The sequence below is a fragment of the Epargyreus clarus genome, unplaced genomic scaffold (genome assembly GCF_041222505.1).
Source record: "Epargyreus clarus isolate Ecla_fem2 unplaced genomic scaffold, WU_Ecla_fem_2.2 ptg000019l, whole genome shotgun sequence".
In the NCBI taxonomy this organism is placed as follows: Eukaryota; Metazoa; Arthropoda; class Insecta; order Lepidoptera; family Hesperiidae; genus Epargyreus; species Epargyreus clarus.
In genome coordinates this window covers 15,266,227-15,280,220 of record NW_027332227.1, presented here as the reverse complement: position 1 = coordinate 15,280,220, position 13,994 = coordinate 15,266,227, and the positions used below count along the sequence as shown (strand labels likewise).

The window sequence follows — 13,994 nt, the reverse complement described above, 5'->3', positions numbered from 1 at the left end:
GTTCGGACTCTTAACTAAACTTTACGATCCTACTTGAACCGTCCCGACAGAAAGCTTTATAGCGGTGTTGTATTACGGAAAACTAGTGAACGTAAACATAACGAAGTGAGCCAGTCCAATCAGTATTTCACCAGATAAATTGTGGTCGAGTGCTCGAGTGTTCGGGCAAGGAGGCGGCGTGTATGCATATTATGTTGTGCAAGCAAGCAGCCGGCACGACGTAGGGCCCTCGTTACGGTGCCAAAGCTTTCGATCTCGAAGCTCTATCGCCCAAGGACCGCACCCGAATCGTGACATCGATTAGACGCGAGCGGCGCACGGTAATCGAGTAATACGGTTACGAAACTATAAAATATTGTGGAGTTAAGTTACGTTACGTAGGTATTCAAGTTGCGAATTGTTCACTAGCCGCGGAGCGTTCGACGACTCCAGCGCTCAGACGTCGGCTCAGTGCCGCGCCGACCGTCGCGCGAAACGCACGCGTCAGTACCGCCCCGCGCCCTACGCGCACCCTGTTCACCTGTGCCCTGTGTTATTACTCCGTAAGCACGTAAACATACTTAACCGACGTGAGAAGTGCATCCAAGTGAGATCGGAACGTCGTATGCGTGCGTATTGCGAACGCTGTACCGAGTGACAGTTGCATTCTGCAGGTGCTTGGTTCTTTATTAATTGAAAAGTGATTGTAATGTGGTCACGGCCGCGGCTCACATGTCCGGCCCAGTTTTCACGATCGTTGCCTCCGTCTTAGAATTCCACTAGTTGCTTTAAATCCGGCGACGGGAGAACGTTCGGCGGTCGCACCGCCTTCTCCGTCTCATGCACTTGTTGATTCGTCGTGCTGCGGATTCTTTGATATTTATACCGACCTGCTTCGTACACTGTCTCCGTACACACCGTTTGATCCGGTATAAATGTCATCGAACAGTAATCTACGTTTCAACTACACTATCGCTTCAGATACACAAAGCATCACCAATCTTTAATGATCAGATGAACTTACCCGGTTTTTTAGAAATGTTTCGATCAAATAAAATTAACTTAGCTATAATACATAACAATTACATCCAATAGGTAAAACAAAATTGATTACGAAGTGATTGATAGCAAATTTGATGCTGACGCTAAAGAAATATCGTCAAATGTTCTTATTTAATCGTGTTGTTTTGAAAATGCATCACTCCGCTCAAGATTGTTTTTTTCAAGTTCCAATTAAATTGGATTATGAATGTGTCGGACAACGCAATGATTTGTCGCCGGTGGAAATAAATCGTTTCGGGTTACCCACGTTTTGATAAATGGCTCATGTCGTTACATTTAATCGTTTTCATCTATCTAGCGAAATCTCTGAGATGCATGCCACTGTCACAGTCGATAAAACATACTATATGTTTCTGCATTCAAGACGAATAACAACTTCAAATACAAACAGATGCGCATCGCATATTCTCAGCATTTTTCTGCTACTTTTAATATCGTTAATAGTAACATATTTTTCTCTCCGACATCCTTTTATAGCAAACTAAAAGCGACGAGAGAAAAATAAGGTTCAAGTTTTTATTACGCTCATAATATAAGATTCTCTTTCTACGACCTAGGAAAATCAAATTACTCTTAGTGTTCGTTGATCCTTTTTAAGAAACAGGCTCTTTTGTGAGACAATAATATGTAAAATTCCATTGACACGAAAATCTAATACGACGTGAATGGATTGAACTTTTGAGTATATGCGTCTTAAATTTCAAGGAAAACCATTTACGTTCGGTTTTGGCGTGATTTGTTTTGTTTTGTTTGTCTTTGTCCCGGAAGAATTCAATAGGTATCTGATGTCGTGTACATTGTTGATATTGGGTGTCAATTGGTATCGTATACAGCTTTTTGAGTATCGATATCAGCTGTTGATATCAAGTTACTTATTGCTAAGAAAACGACTGAACTAGTGACCTACTGGGTTTTGGTTGGTACATTAAGATGTAAATCTAAGATACTTTTAGATTAAAAGTAGATTCTGTTGATTCTAAATGTTTTAGCGGCTCATTGTAAAACTGGGTTCGCAAAACAATTCTTTCTCCGTGACAGTGTTTTAATTTCATTACGACAATAATTGCAGCCTGCAGGCAGACTTCCTTTTGATGTCGTCGCTTATTAGATCCATTAACGTATATTTTACTTCTTTTAACCTTATTTTTGTACTCGCGCATTCTCTTTATTTAGTTTCTGTTGCGCAATTCGGTTTTTATTGGGATGACCATTAAAAATAAGTATATTACAAACTAAAAGTAAGATGCATAAAACTTAAATACCCTAAATCATAATATTTGCAATTAATCGAATAGTATTTGTAACATTTAAGGATAGATTGTATTAAATGAGATCGTTTCAAAAATAAGGAACTGTTATGCAGTTGAAAGTACTATTAACCTAATTTACTTTTAAGTTAATTATCCTAAAGCGCAAAAACAAAGTGTCAGGAGATATTTAAAAAGGACTTAGGAGCTACAAACATTAACCGTGGAATGAACCCAATTTAAAGCTACTTAGCAAAGGTCAACACTAAAGATACCCTGATGAATCGTTTATAACTTTTTCTTGGCGTGATTAATTTTGTTACAAGTTAAGACAAAAACTTTTGACGCTCAAGATGGTAGCCGTGGTCGCCAATTTTCGCATCTCTTACAAGACTCCCAACTCGTTATCCAATGCTCTACTACTATAATGAATCTTCCCAACTTTCCCGTCCCGAACTAATTTTGTTAGAAGTTACACGAATAATTAACAAGCGAATGTCGTGACCCTTATTCGCAGCGACATCGTTTGTTATTAGCGTCACTCACTCGGTTTGTGTCACAAACCACCCCTTTGCAACTTTCGGCTTCCGATTTCATTTAGATTTAAATTTTATTTCTTATGAAGTGAGAAGTTTCAAGTTATCTAGATTTCCAATATTTGCCGTCGCACTTTGATTCGATTCGTTTCCTTCTTCGTTATTTAAAATGTGTCTCTAATCAAATAATACCAATGAATCTTATATTCGAATTTAAATAGTAGTCTACAAACAAACAATTCAGCTTTATTAATTCTCGCGAATACGCAAATTAATAGAAGCCATTTATAACACTGTCAAGCGGGTCTATTGCACGACAATATCAGATTTTATTTTCTGCATCAGTGGCTCGTACTGAAGCCGGTCTAATAACTTGTGTTGCGTTGGTGTAGTTTAGTGGAGTTTTCTAAAAGATTAAACTTAGCGTAAGTATGCAATCTACTTGTTTTATAAAAATATCGTATGACAAGGATTACTTGCGCTAGTTAGATCGGTACATTTTTAAACTTGTTTTTCAAGACTGATTAAGTCTAAACTGTTCTTAGAAACACATATTTAGATGTGACTTATTGTGTTTTCCGTATTTTATTACATTGTTGCAATACGTGTATTAATAGTAATATTATTCTATTGCAATTTTTTTTACAGATTTGCTATACATTATCTCGTCATAAAGTTATTAGGATATCTTAAATTTTAAATCAAGACTGGTTTTGTTCAAAGCGAGCGTTGGGGTTATATCACAGTGTTTCTGGGTGTCAGATAATCCTAATTTATGGTCGGTGCAATATGTGTTGGATAAAAAACCATCGTTCGCTCTCGCGTCATTTTTCCTTATTTGGCCTCGCCGTGGAATCAAGTTTGTTATCGCAATTTTTATTATTTCATAATGGTTTACCTCGTAATGTTACACGACTAAAGTGGCGTTAGAGTAATGATTTTCTGATGATTGCATGCCGCTACTGTATTTGATTCACGTGTTTTGTTTTATCGTGGAATTATTGCTTAGTAACTTGTCATTCGTCGTTCTTTTTGTCTTAGTTGATTAGACTGCTAATTAACGATGCAGCTGTTAAATAGATAACGTTTAATTGATCGTGTCTACTGAATGATATAAATAGGGAAATATAGCATAAACCCAATTTACGCCGAAGGTCGGAGAAACTGGATAAAGAGAAAATTATAGCGCAGAAGGTCCACAAAAGGTACAAAGCCGGAAACTTGCACCAAACTTTTTATACATACAAATGTTCTTTTAAGTCGATTTGTAGGTCATTGCCGGTAATTTGTTGATTAACCAACTTTGACGGGTGTCTGGTGAAACGTCCCCACCTTGCACAGCTGATGCAAGATGCTTGAGGCTTTACTAATAGAATGCGTTTGCCTGTACTATCTGAATTCCGGAGGAAGCTTAGATAGGTTTTAAGATAATTAAGGTTGAAGATATTCGTTTTCGTTCCTATTTAGAATTAGAATCTACATTTAATATTGTGTATATGTGGCTACATTTGCTTATAGCATTTGCTTTTTAAAACGGATACTCATAAATTATTGCATTACATTACATTACATTACATTACGTCATACATGGTTTTGAAATGGTGATTATCTTCAGCGTAAACGACGGATTTTGAAGAATCATCCGGTAAGTACTTACCTACTTATTTTTTTTCTATTACCAGGTAACAGTGAAAGTGAATTTGTTACAAATGTGTAATGACTATTTAATATTTCACGTATATTTACTGTTTCTACTAAGAGAATATTTAGAGACATGTAGAACTCAAAAGTTTAATATTCGTCTCATCCCAATGCCCTGCGGTATCTATACAGGGTGAATTTTTCAAACGGGCCTTCAGGGCTAAATCCGAAACTATAAGGATTAGCGAAAAATGCTGAAAGGAGTTACGAGGCCGATTTCGATAAAAACTAAAACGTAGTTACACTATTTATAACTCAAGAACAGCTGAACCGATTTGGCTGAAAATGGTGGAGAGGTAGCTTAAAACCAGGATACGGACATAGGATACGAGATATTTTAACACATTAACATATACATTTTTAGAGATGTATGGCGGTGTTTGCTGCTGAACTGAGCCGCTAGGAGTTGATATTTTTGGTGATCATAGCAAGAATATGTTTTAAAGTGGCTATGTAAGCTCGATTTATATAACAGTTTCCTATTTTGAATCAGTAGCATTACCATGAGTTGGCATAGAAACGCCACTATAGAAATGGTAAATAGAAAACTATTGTCATTTTGCTAGTGAATAACATAACTACTATCGTTACGGTATTTCTTGACAACGTCTGTCAAATTAATGACTCATGGGACCGAATTTGTATGGCAATAGATCATAATGACATTCGCTAGCGATTTGATTTCGATAGGTTTTTTACGTATCGAGTTACGTCACTACGGATTTTAGTTCTACGAGTAACCACCAGAGGCGCTGTACAATTTTTCATACATTTATTTTACGCAGTCGCTAGCGAGTAATACTTTTGTAAACTCATGGTAGTCCTACAGTACAAACGAACCTAACAAGATTTTTAAGGTAAATTCACCGGGAGGCACCTTTCAAAGACCATTTATTATTGAGGATTATTCTTTTTAACGCGGGTGAAACCGCGGGGCACAGCTAGTTTATATATAAACAAAGAAGTACTCATTCTTAATACGACGTAGACTGGATGGCAAATACTAAAGGTTACGTTTTCGGAGAGGCTCCAGCGACGCTTGTTTTGACCTTTACGGATATCCTTTCGATCGAGAGGGCACTAGTGACGTACAGGTGAGCGGAACGGAATGGAGTTATCGTTCAAATTGACTGCAACTCGAATATCATTCGGTCATTTATTATGAATAGTTTCAGAAATTTTTCAATTATCAATTGCTCATTGAATATGAATAGTTTTAGAATTTTTTATTGATAGTATTGTCAATAGTTACGAAACAAAAATGGCTATTGGTTAACAAAAGAAAAATATGTTTAAGTTCCTATTAAATAGGCTAGGCTGTAATACACCGTACAGGATTGGTTAGTTTAGATTGAAGAATAAAATAAAATATAAATAAGCGTGCAATAATAATAATATAATATATGACATTTTATTATGTTTCTCAATAACTGATATACATTATATACAGTAGGAGATTGCGCACGTGTCTATTTCTTGACATTTACCGTATACCTTAGGTAAAATATGAGGTGCGTGCCTGGGGCTCAAACCTTGGAACCCCTGATTAAGATTCTTCTTAAATATTGGAGTAGCAGACGAGCATCCATTCAACCTGATGGTAAGTGGCTCCTGCCGCCCATGGACATCTGTAATCAACCCCAGATAGGATTGATATTCCTACCTGAGGTCCGCCACAGATGCGCTGCTACCCCTGAGGACTAAGCTGGAACGCCTCGGAAAAGTATGTCTCTAATACCACACCCTTCAAAACGGAACACAGCAGCGCGTAACACTGCTGTTATTAGGCTGAAATAGATGTGGTGGTATTGCCGCCAGAGTGGTACCACAGAGGGTACCTGTGGATGTCGAACGAGATGTCGAGGTTTTGACCACTAGGCTATAATTTTTTTACCAACTTCTAAAAAGGAGGTTCTGTATTTTATCAAGGTAATCGTACGGAACTAATCGATTAAAATTCGATTGATACACAAATCGATTCGAAATAAACAAATACTTAATTAGTGATAGGTTCACTTGAGTTCGTGTAAATACTTTTATTTAGTTTCAAGTGTATTGTTTTGTATTAAGATTAACGATTTTGGCATTATTCACTCTTGTCAGATAAATCACGTAAATTAAGTTTCTGTAGCGATCAAGATTAAGTAATCAATTTATAGGGCCAGTCGTAACTTATGTTTTATGACTGTTAATAAAAAGATTTTTATATAAATATTTCAATTTTAACTTTTTGAAAGTTTTTTGTTCGCTACATATTGTCGGGCATTTTGTTGTTATATTTTTTAATATTTAAAATAGCTAACGAGCTGACAGCCCACTTGATGTAAGTGATTACTGCCGCCTATGGGGATCTGTACCAACCCCAGATAAGATTACAGTTCTATCACAGTAAAAAGTCGGAAAACTGTCTCCCTTATTACATATTTCAAAGTAGATCAAAGCAACACTTAACAACTGTTATAAGGTAGAAGTCTCCCTTACTACATATTTCAAAGTAGATAAAAGCAACACTTAACAGCTGTTATAAGGTAGAAATAGGTGTGGTGATGGTACCACCGGTGTCGAACTAACTATGAAAGTATCTTTAAATATGAATATACCTATCTATCACGAATATTTTTTGTTTTAAACAAATAACTCGTAACAAGTTACTCGTGTTGACCTGAAAAATAATGTAGTTCTGTGTTTTTGCCACACAAACTAAATTTGCTCGCGATGATTCAAATAATATTTTCTTAATGATCGTGCTGATAGTAACAAAATCGGGTTTTTTGGTTCCATTAAATGGAAGACTCAGACCAAAAAAGAAGACTACGCCACAAGGACCATTGTATTAAAAAAAATTGCACTTTTGAAGTAGGCAGGACTCTCTGTGGTTCAACTCTGGGGGAACCACAACCATACCTATTTCTGCCTTATAACAGCAGTATTAAGTGCTGCTTTCTTCCACTTTGAAGTATATTGTAAGGGACACATACCTACTTAACCGAGGCTTTCTGGATTTACAACTTAATATAGGGTTAGCAACACACACAGTACACACACACTAATATAATTTTATTTTGCGTATGACTTTAAACGGCATGATTTTCTGTTAACGCGATGTCGCAAATATCATGCACTTGATGGCTATTATTACATTTGTTTTTCCAAACGATTAATTCGTCCAATAACGAAATGACTCATTCATTATTTATACGGATGCAATCGGCATGTTTTTCGTAATGCCTATACCTAATTCTGCTGCGTAGTATACTCGATAAATGTATAATATTTCGAGAAACTGTCTGTCTTCTTTGGTCTGATATGTTTGAATTGAAAGTCATTTACCGTTTTTAGGGTTCCACATTCAAAGGGTAAAACGGAACCCTATTACTAAGGCTGTCTGTTCGTCTGCCCGACTGTCCGTCTGTCACAGGCCTCTATCTCCGGAACCGTAATAGATAGACACTAGAAATTTGTACAGAGGATGCATAACGATGGCCGTTATAACAACAAAAACTAAAAATAAAATAAAGTTCAATAGTAGATAGTTCAAATTTTCACAATGTATGCACTTTAATGGCTGCTATAATAACAAATACTAAAAATTAAAAAAGATATGGTGCGGCACCCCCCTGGTGCGAGATCGACTTACACTTGGCCAATTATATATAACACGCCATTTTATTTAAATATACACGAAGGATTGGAAAAACATGGTTATTGTGTGTGAAGTTAATTTGATTGTATTGATAATTACCTTTTTAATTATGATAGTTCGTGATGGCAATAACAATGGTGGCTGTAGAGATTTTTTCTGATGGACTGATGGCAATTATAAGTTACGAATGCAAATCTGTTGTAGGTAGATTGTATATCCTGTAGGATCTTTTGAATTACTAGATAGAGTAAAGACTCTATAGAGTAGGTATATTTGAGATTTAAATTATCTTAGGATAAACGTTAATTAAAATAAGTAATAATATGAGTTAACTCTCCTATATCTATAAACCCTATAAACTTAGTGATATTTATGGGTTTAGGAGCACAGCCTCCTATTCATGAAATAATAGAAAAATGCGATAAAAATACGAGACAAATAAAAAGATACATAATTATGCAACAAAATGAAATTGCTTTGTGTTTATTATTTTCAGAATTAGCTTTTCAATTAATTCATAATTATCAGTTATAACAATTAAATAACGTACTTATCGCGAAGTTCTAACAAATATATTCGTTATTTATTTTTTCTAAACGTGTAAATGAAATATTTCATAATATAAACAAAACATAAACAGAATTCATTTGCATAACAAATTTGCATAGCTATTAATTTTTATTGTACTTTTGCCACAAAACACATTTATATGTTTTTGTTAATTACAATTGCTAAGTAAATATTGCATATTTTATAGCAGGTAGGTAGAATTTCATCATCATCATCAACCCATTAGTGTCCCAAGGCTGGGCACCGGTCTCCTCTCTGAATGAGAAGGGTTAGGCCATAGTCTACCGCGCTGGCCAAGTGCTTCGGTTTTGGTAGACTTCACATACCGTTGATAACTTTTTTTAAGATTTCTCAGGTTTGCAGGTTTCCTCATGGTATTTTCTTCACCGTTTAAGCTAGTAATCATTAATTTCTAATACGCTCATAACTTTGAAAAAGAGGCGTGTCCCTGAGATTTGAACCTCGGACCCCTAGATCAAGAGGCCGAGTTTCTTAACCACTGGGCTATCACTGCTTTTATAGGTAGAAAGTATATATAGGTAGAATATTACCATTTGATATCCAATTATAATTGTTCACCCAACCATATTGATAACGTCTCAATTTGGTCTGTAGGAGATGCGTGCATTATTAACTAGTATGCCAAATTAATGACAATCGAAGGTCAGGATCCAATAGTGGGTTTTAATATAAAAATGTAATATAATATAATCTAATAAAAAAAAAGTATTTTTTAATTGTTGGTCATAGGGTTATCTAATATATAAAATTCTCGTGTCACAGTTTTCGTTATCATACTCCTCCGAAACGGCTTGACCGATCTTGATGAAATTTTTTGTGCTTATCCGGTATCTATGAGAATCGGCCAACATCTATTTTTCATCTCCCTAACACCCTTGGGTTGTTCACCCTTAACATTTTTTTATTTATATGGCAACACGACGTTTGTCGGGTCAGCTAGTTATCATATAAAATGGTGTTTGAAGTTATACTTCTTCCGTTTGAAGAAAGCGATCAGAGTTACAAAGTATTATAATTTTTACAATATTAATATGACTTCTAACTTGCGTGCATAGGTACATACAACTTTTTCTCTGTGGAATATACCTAATATTTTTTATGAATATGTTAAAGATAATTTTTTGTTTGTTATTCTATGACGGCAACATCAATAATTTAACACTTCTGTATTGTAAAAGCGTGTAATTTGCTCTGGTTTGAAAAACATTGTAAAGGCAAATTGATCAAAATTGGTTTTAGATACATGTCATCTCATTTACTTCACTTTTGGTATTGGTTTGGTATTTGGTAGATATGTACGAATAATTTTATGTAATTCCATAATAAAATTAATTTGCCATTTCTATTCACCGTTTGCTCTGTGGTATAGATGAGCCAATAGTCAAATGTTATCTTGGGGTTATCTTAATAAAATTTTGTTTTCATTCATTTGGATTAAGAAATTGAAATGTATTATTAAATTAGAGATTACAAGCGATATGTTTCTAGTGAGACCATTTGCTTTTAATATTTATTTTGCTACTGAATTATCATATTCTTTATCTATATATTTCAACGTATATGAATTAGTACCTACGACTACGATACCTAAATAAAAAAAATCAAGATTTTCATACAAAAATGTATCCCGCTTCATACTGACACCATTTCGGATTGATTGACGTTTGAAATACAATTATTACCAAATGGTAATAAGTCGTGGTACTTTTGCTCTCTATGTCCAGTTCTATCTACTACATACAGTGTCTTTTCTTGCACTAATTTAAAATGCCACGTATATGTGAAGGTGGTAGAACCCTTTGTGGTTCGACTCCGGCGGCACCACCGCCACACCTATTTCTACCTAATAACAGCAGTGTTAAGCGCTGCTTTGTTTCGTTTTGAAGGGTGTGATAAGGGAGACGTACTTATTCGAGGCGTTCCAGCTTAGTCCTCAGGGGTAGCGCCGCATCTGTGGTAGAAATATCTAATCCTCTCTGTGGTTGATTACAGATGGGCGCCATGGGCGGCAGTAGCCACTAACTATCAGGTAGATCGTCTGCTACTCATATATTATATGTAAAAAATGTATCTCTGCCTTTCTTTCATTCGAACCAGAATACAAAAATACTTCAAGGCAATCTTTCATACCACCGTCACATTGAAACCGGCAACAGGTACTTAAATAATCGTATTGAAAGCGGTATTCAGTAGTAAATTTTCATACCGTTTGCCCAACAAGTGTGGCAATACACAATTGTTCCAGAAATGTCATCGTGAACCAATCGCGGCGAAGCACAGATAATATAATGCGCATAGCGATAGCACAGACTACAAATTCATAAAGATTTATGAAAGCGGAACTGTTATTCGCAAGTAATAATGGAGCTTAATGTTACAGATAGTTACATCATACTATATTAACCATTTTTATTTTAGTTTAAATCCGGACACCATTGATATATCATTTTGGATGAAATGAAGGGAAAGTGTTTGAGTCCTTTGTAGTTCGACTCTACAGGCACTACCGTCATACCTATTTCTGCCTAATAACAGCAGTGTTAAGCGCTGCTGTGTTCCGCTTTGTAGAGTGTGGTAAGGACATGTCCTATTGAGGGCGTTCCAACTAAGACCTAAGGGTAGCAACGTATTTGTTCGACTTCAGGTAGGATATCTTGTCTAAGGGTTGATTACAGATGTCAGAGGCAGTAGCCACTTACCATCACGTGGTGTACATGCCAGTCTGCTTCTGTAAGGTTAATAAAAAAAATAATTAAAGAATATTTCACTTCATTGGCATAGTATGGGTTCGTGCTGTGTGATTTAAGGGCTTAACCGACGAAAACAAGTTCGTAAAAACTAGTTTTTCTGAAATACTTGCAATTATTATTGGCAATATAATTATAGTCGTTTAATTAAGATTTTCGGGTCTTATCGTCGTTTTATTTATTTTTCGTAAAACTGATTTCGCTATAAACGGACATTTTCGCTTTGTTGTTTCGGGAGACCGGGTCACAGTAGCTGAAAACGGGACTGTCCCGTTCAAAGCGGGACTTATGGTCACGTTATTCATACCGTTAAATTATACGGATGATGAATGCCAATAGTTTTCGAGTTCAATTTAAATGTAATGCACTTGTAACTACTTTGTGTTAGTTCCAGTGAAAAGCGTTTATTTCAATTTTAGTTGCTAAAGCAGGAATTTGTATGAAATTAGTAATTTTAACGAGAAATTACTACAAAATTAAGCAGGGACAGGTGTCACTGCTGGCCACAGACCTCCTCTTAGAGTGGAAATATTAGGCTATAGTCCACTGCATTGGCAGGTCCGGATTGGTAGCTTTCATTTTTTATATTATATAGGAGTAGAAGACGAGCACCTGGTAGTAAGTGGCTATTGCTCTGTAAACAACCCCAGATAGGATTAGATATTCCTACCTGTTGGCTACAGACGTGCCGCTACCCCTGAGAACTAAGCTGGAAAGCCTCGGAAAAGTATGTCTCTCTTACCACACCTTTCAAACCAGAACACAGCAGTGCTTAAAACTGCTGTTGTTAGGCAGAAATAGATGTGGCGGTGGTGCCCCCGGAGTCGAACCACAAGGGTTTCTATCACCTTCAAGTATAATAGACTCTTTTTAAGAATTCTCAGGCGTTTCCTCATGATGTCCCTCATGGATTTTGTTAATCAATTTCTCCTAATAATCTGCCAATTCTGACATATTAATAAAAACCTTAAGTACGTAGTAAATAGTCATTTATGACTGAATAAAGAAAGTCAAGCATACGGCGGTTATCTTGACATTAATTTGTTACCCGACGAGTACTAATTACTTGCTGAACTAATTAAATTACTGTCTCAGTTCACCGACCCGCCTGAAAATGAGCTGTTACGACATAAACCTCTTCAATTACTTTTGAGAACTCTACGTACTTAGATTTGCATAAGAAATTGTATGTTCTCTTTGCGGATTGCTCGCTTGAATCGCTGAAATGAAGTGGAAGTTAAGTGCGAGTCGGGCTGAAATATTTAGGTTCAAAATTTAGATGCGGAAGTATTTTCGTTTTTGTTACTAATTGGTCTATGAAGTTGGGAGTTGGATGGGTGACCATTAGTAGCAAAATTTCGTGCAATTTCGTGCGTCGGATACCATGTTAAGCCGTCGACCCTGTTTTGTCTTTGTATCACAGCTTTTAAACTTTGGGTATTAAGATATTAAGGCTAGAACAAATTGGAAGTAATTGTTAACTATTAATATGGTATAATCGTGAACTATGTTATAAATTGTTCTAGGAATTGACCGTTCACCTGCACATTTGAATTAAGTGGGAGATTCCTAGAACGATTGGTATTATAGCAGTTGTTTGCTGCAATCATCAGCCATAGGGAGGTCCAGATTCAAATCCCAGGCTCCCACCTCTGATTTTTCGATGTTATGTGCGTATTAGAAATTAATGATCACTTGTTTTAACAACGAAGGAAAACATCCTGAGGAAACCTGTATACCTGAGACATTTAAAAAAAAAGTTCTCAAAGGTATGTGAAGTCTACCAATAGGCATTAGGCCAGCGTGTTGGTCTGTGGCCTAATCCTTCTCATACTGAAAGAAGACCCGTGTCTAGCAGCGGGACAGTAATGGGTTGATGACAATGATTCCAAGCCTTCCAAGCCTTACTATTTCATAGAGAAACTTGTGCCCAAGAGTGGAACATAAAAAGGATTGCAAATAGTAAATTGTACCAAAAAAGTAGAGAATTTCTTCTAACTGTGTTTTGGTGTATCTATCTGCTTTGTTGTGTTATAACAGTAATTTGTAGCAAGTAATTTTATGGAGATACTAGCTGACCCGGCAAAACTTGTGTTGCCATATAAATAAAAAAATGTTAAGGGTGAACAACCCTTATCACTTAGGGGTAAGAAAATAGATAGTAGTAGCTGATTCTCAAGCCTATTGAATAAGCATATAAAATTTGGTGAAAATTGGTGAAGCCGTTTTTGAGGAGTACGCTAACTAACATTGTGACACGAGAATTTTATAAATAAGATATAAAAGAAACAAAAAACGCGTCTTTATTTATCTTTGTAGTTCGTCGTTCTCTAATTTCCGTACGGATTGCTGAAAGCGCTAGAGAATTCTGTAGTCTGTACTACCATTATAGTAATTCCAGTATTCCACCTCTCACATTCCGAAACTTTAGATCTACGTAACGTTAAGATAAAATCTTTTGTAGTGGAACAAGAACGATGCAGAGATA

The 13,994-nt window shown here is 36.0% G+C and overlaps 1 protein-coding gene across 1 annotated transcript in view; it reads left to right on the top strand.

Annotated features, from left to right (window-relative positions):
• The first annotated feature begins 438 nt into the window (after positions 1 to 438).
• The window catches only part of LOC140749970 (terminal nucleotidyltransferase 5C), a 289,265-nt gene continuing 275,709 nt past the window's right edge, over positions 439 to 13,994 (top strand). The window contains exon 1 of the mRNA XM_073083240.1: positions 439 to 653. The gene's annotated coding sequence lies outside the window, so the exon portion shown is untranslated. The remainder of the gene's footprint in view (positions 654 to 13,994) is intronic.